The sequence below is a fragment of the Geospiza fortis genome, unplaced genomic scaffold (genome assembly GCF_000277835.1).
Source record: "Geospiza fortis unplaced genomic scaffold, GeoFor_1.0 scaffold517, whole genome shotgun sequence".
Taxonomy (NCBI): Eukaryota; Metazoa; Chordata; class Aves; order Passeriformes; family Thraupidae; genus Geospiza; species Geospiza fortis.
The window spans coordinates 9,005-14,457 of NW_005054651.1; the positions used below are offsets into that span (position 1 = coordinate 9,005).

Genomic DNA, 5,453 nt, shown 5'->3' on the forward strand with positions numbered 1-5,453 from the left:
ATTTGGAGAAGACCTCTGAGATCACCGAGGCCCATCACTAACCCAGCACTGTGCTCACCACCACACCATATCCCTGAGCCACATCCACACACCTTGGAACACTTCCGGGGACTGGTGACTCCAGCATTTCCCTGGACAGCCCATTCCCATCCTTGACCACCCTTTCACCGAAGAAATTTGTCCTAATATCCCATCTGAACCATTCCTGGTGCAATTTTAGGCCATTTCTTCTTCTCCTACCTCTTTTTTACTTGGGAGAAGAGACCGACCTCTACCTGGCTGCACTCTCCTGTCAGTTCCAGATTTCAGGCTGTTCTTTGCTTCCCAGAGGAAAATCCTGGATGCCCAAGGAAATGCTCCACACACTAAAAGGACAAACTCGATGGAAAACAATTTCCCAGGAATTTTAGGATGCAGGGGAGCAGATTCTATGGGTCAGGATGGCCGAGCGGTCTAAGGCGCTGCGTTCAGGTCGCAGTCTCCTCTGGAGGCGTGGGTTCGAATCCCACTCCTGACAACTCCTTTGCTGGCCAGAGCCATCCCACGGGGGATTCTGCTGCATCTCTGTGCAAGAGACATTCCTGGAAATCTCCCTGGTTTTGTCCCAGGGATTAACACCCACTATTGGTTGCTCATGTTGTTCATGTTCAGAAAGAGTGCCCCTCCCACTAATCAACATCTGGTGTAGGAGGGGTTTTATTTTTCCATAGGATCCACCTGGCTCAGGTGGAATTTTGGCTTTTCTGGTGTTTTACAGGCACTGAGAATGCTGGTGACAAGTGGGTCTCACCTGTTTCAGGGGGGAGAAGAATTCTAGGCCATGAGTTTTGCAGCTGATTGAGGGCTTTAAACGGGATTTGAAGGGGCAGGGGATAAAGCCAGGCTTTATGGGGCACCATGCCAGTGTTGGGATTGAAATCTATCTGCCTGAGGCATGGAAGGCTCTACAGAGGGACCTGGACAGGCTGGATCAATGGGCTAAGTTCAAAAAATGAATAAATGTGGCAGGTTGTGCATGATTCAGTGGCCATGGTGGCATTCGGTCAAAGACTGGATGTGATGATCTTGGAGGTCTTTGCCAAACCTATCAATTCTGTGGTTCTTAAACTCAGCAATCCTCTTTAAACCTAAACAAGACAACAAGGGGGAAAAAAAAATAAAAAGCAGCAGCTGCAGCAGTTAAACCCAGAACAATCTTTTTACTGCACCATTTTTTCCCTAATGCATGTGAGGCTTCATAACATTTATGCTGCAAATTCCTTGAGATGATGTCTTTTACTGAGTGTTTTATCCAGCCCTGCAGTGTTTGAGTACTGCTGGTAGTAGAAATATCCTCATCTGTCAGAGCAGGAACTCTCAGCAATAACTGCTCCACTCCTCTATCACAAGAATTTTTTTGGTCATAGCTTACCTCCATTGCAATCAAATCCCAGACTCTGGATTTCTTTCATCATTCATTTTCAAAACCAGTAGCAAATCCTTGAGATCCTCGTGTGCCCCCCAGGCAGACAAGGGAGTCTAGCAAACAAAGATGTATAAAAAGAGCAGGAAAACTGGTTTGTCTTGAAAGGCAAAGAAATTGGACCAAATGAATCATCCCATCTTCACTTTCTTAATAAGAGCAACGCAGCAGCACTTTCTGCCGTCTCAGGTGTGCACCTTCCTTTAAATATCATTGCCAAAGGACCTTTTCTGCTATGGAGCAGGGGAAAAAAAGGTGCAGAGCTGATGTCAGGGCAGTGATGAATTTCAAGTTTTAAGTTAAAAGAATAAACTCTTCCTTTGAGACAGACATTGTGGAAGGAAAGGCTTGGCTGCTGCAAGAGCCCAAGTCCAACTGAGAACATAAAAGCTTAGGTTTTAGTCATGGTCAGAGTTGGCAACTTCACCACTGCCCTGGGCAGCCTGTTTTAATGTTTGACGGCTCCTCCAGTGAATATTTTTTCCTGATATCCCCTGGTGCAACTTGAGGCCGACTCCCTTTGTCCTGTCATTAATTGTGTGGGAGAAAGACCCCAAGCCTTGTCTCTAATTAGAATATCCGAGTGCAACAGTTTTCTCAAAATCAGATGTTCTGGTGCAATGAGCAATGAGATGCATCCCCCAAAACTGCTGCTGAACAGAGAGGATTGAGTGTTTTGGGATCAGCTGACTCCCACTGTGGAGTGGTGCTGGTTCAGCACATCAAAATATCAAGTAAGTGTTGGCAAACTGCTGAGGATGGTGGAGAACAACTCTGAGTATTTCAGAAGTCAGGAGGGAGATGAGATTAAAAGGAAACAATGTATGCAATTTGTCTAACACCTGACTAAGGGGAGCAGAACTGTCCACAGGCATTTGCAGAATGTAAAACCAACAAAGTATGAGAAAGGTTGGGTTAGAAAAGAACAAATAATGTTATTAGGAGCAGTGGGAAATGAAAGAAAATACAGCCTGAACTGCTTGGAATTTAATGCATTCTTTTGTAGACATTCCTGTTATGTAACATTTGTGTTAAAAACTTAATCTTTCTAAAAATGTCAGGGGTTTTACAGAATAAATGATAATTCATCATCTTTTGTTGTTATTGTTGTTTGTAAATAGAAACAACCAAAAAAAAATTCTAGCTTTCAGTGGTGGACTTGAAAGGAACACCATCTGTAGACTAATTTTTAATAAACAGGATTATATAATAAGAGACATTTGGTTGGAATTTACTCTGATTCCTGGGTTCTTGGAAAGGCAGGAAGACACAAAATCTCCTCTGGACACACCAAGTCCAATTTAGAGTCACCTCAGAAACAGGGCCATGTAGGAGAAACACTGGAATTTGATGTTAGAGATGAAAATTGGTTGAATTCTCCAGGAAAACTTCCCCTGTAGGAGAAAGACCTGTCCCCAGAAATTTCTCCAGTGCCTTCCAGACTTCATATATATTCATATATACATGTGTGTGTGTATGGTCATATACACAGATGCACATATTTATATATATACACATAAATATGTATTCATACATATATATAGGGAACCAGTGCTTTTCACTTGGAATTTTATAGGAAATTAACATTTCACTCCCCAAATCTGGCTTGCAGAAGCTGGATGGTAGGAGAGATATTTATTTTCTGATCCCATGAGGTGTAAGATCCTCCCCACAAAATGATGCAACCCAGAAGGAACTCTGAAGCTCTTGAGGAAAATTAGCTGCATAAATAGGAAGGTGGGTGGATAAACAGAGAGACAGGAACATGGAATTTGCTTGTTCCAACAACTTTTAAGTGGACACCAACTTGGAAAAAGTTGCTCCTTTTCTGATGAGCTTTAACGTTCACATTCACAGGAATTTTGTGGTTTTCCTGAAGTCAGAATAATCTCAGCAGCTCATACTTGCAGCATGGCCAGCACTTTGATTGGCATCCAAATATTCTGGAGCAGGGATCTGCTCTTGGCCAGGGGACTTCAGGACAGGCTGGTGACAAGTGAAGTTCAGTTAATGGCCTGGTTTTCTCCTTTAAAATGACCCAGCAGAATGTGGCAAAAACGTGTTCAGCTTTAAAACATTGGGCATTGTGTTACTACTGGAGAATGTCTTCAGAATACTTTAGAATGTCATTCTAATATTTCAGAATGTCTTTCCCAAGGTGAATATCCTGAGCTGGGAGGGATCCACAAGGATCATTGAGTCCAACTTCTGGTCCTGGGCATCCCAACAATCCCACCCATGCCTGAGAACCTTCTCCAAACACTTCTTGAGCAGCCTTGGGGCTGTGACAATTCCCTGGGGAGCTGTTCCAGTGTCCAACCAGCTCTGAGTGAAAAACTCCTAATTTCAAACCTAAACCTCCTCTGGCACAACTTCAGAGCATTCCTTTGGGTCCTAATATTGGAAATGATACCCAGTTCAAAATTTTTTATAAAACTTTAGTCAGGGATTTTTGTTCACCTTTGTCATGCGGGAAGGGAACTGAAGTTTCTTTGCAAAAGATTGTTTTACCAGGCGAGGTCTGAACATCTCAGCAGATTGGGAGTAGCTCAGAAAATACACAAAAGATAAAGACCATTAATGACCATTAACCACAACCATCACCTCCGGCATGGTCTGAAACACCTGGTCTGGGAAAAGAGCAATAAAAGAAAGGAGAATGAGAACCTAATTAATATCAGAGGCTAAGAAATCCATATCCAACAGGAACCCAAATACTTTATAAGAACTGCACCACCTGGGAACAACGAACATCCAACCAATTAATTTCTATGGGTTTTGACTGTACAAAATATATCATAATAAGATATATAAAACAAATTAATAAAATTAATAATATAATACTATATCAAATATATTAAAAATCTGGTAAAATTCATGTGTGATGGAATGGTTTTCTCTGCACAGCCCAGGTAACATGTGGATGAAGTAATTTCTGCTGGAATCCTATCCTGTGATCTGACGTAATCTCATAGCACATCCAGAAGTGATCATCCTTTTTCCTTGGAAAATGCCTGTTTTCCAAATGGACTGCAATAGTTCCAATAGTTTGAGCAGGAAGGATTTGGGGAGAGGAAGGAAGACACCCCAAATTTCAGGTGTTTGCAGTGAACCAATTGTCCAGGCAATTACAGGGAGTTCCCAAGGGCTGTTCCAGCCTCGGGGCCTTATGGGAGGCTCTGTGGTGGTATCCAGACAAATCACCTCCCACACACCCTGACTAATTACTGTTCTTTGCCCAATTAGCACTTACCAATCCTCCAAGCGAAAGCAAAACATCTGCACCCACTGAAAGGAAGGCTCTGAGCTGAATCCAGAATGTGTCTCCTCTTTCCAGCAGGAAATCTGTGCTGGTTGGGGCTGTTCTTCCCTGCTTGAGCACGAAATCAAACCAGAGCTGATAATAAACACACAAAAATTGTGTTTCAGCTCCTGCAGCACCCTGAAACACAGGGAGGAGCTGACACAGGAAAGTCAAAGGGGTTCCAGTCCCAGGGTTTATTCTATGCCTTTCTTAATTGCTTATAATCTACATGGGAAAAGCAATAATTTCTCTTTTCTTTCTCAGTTGCACTCCAGTATTAAGAATCTGACTGCATTTTCCCCCTTTCAATCATCAAGCCAAACCATTATTTCGACAGGGCTTTTTTCAGTCTGAGTTTGCTATTACTGCATAGTGGATGGTTTATATTGCTAATTAGCATCTATTAAGGCTGTTATCCCATTCAAGCCTTGATGAATGGAGATGGAAAGGAATAAAGCATCAGAATAAATCAGAGCAGGAGAAACTGAGTTCTCCTGTGGGAAATCTCTCCAAGCTGAAAGTGTCTGGATGTGTGCAGTGGAATTTTATATATGTACCTTGTATCATTGATGTTATTATGGCTTTCAAACCTGTTATCCATGGTCTGGATACTTTAAAACAGAAGAGTTGGCATCCTGGGTGTTCTGAGAACAGCTTGCTGTCTCCAGGATCCAATGAGAAACTGAA

General features: G+C 42.5%; 1 non-coding gene across 1 annotated transcript; it reads left to right on the plus strand.

The window, feature by feature from the left end:
- The first annotated feature begins 434 nt into the window (after positions 1–434).
- On the plus strand, positions 435–517 carry TRNAL-CAG. The gene has a single exon. It is a non-coding gene; the product is annotated as a tRNA-Leu (tRNA).
- The last annotated feature ends 4,936 nt before the right edge of the window (positions 518–5,453 follow it).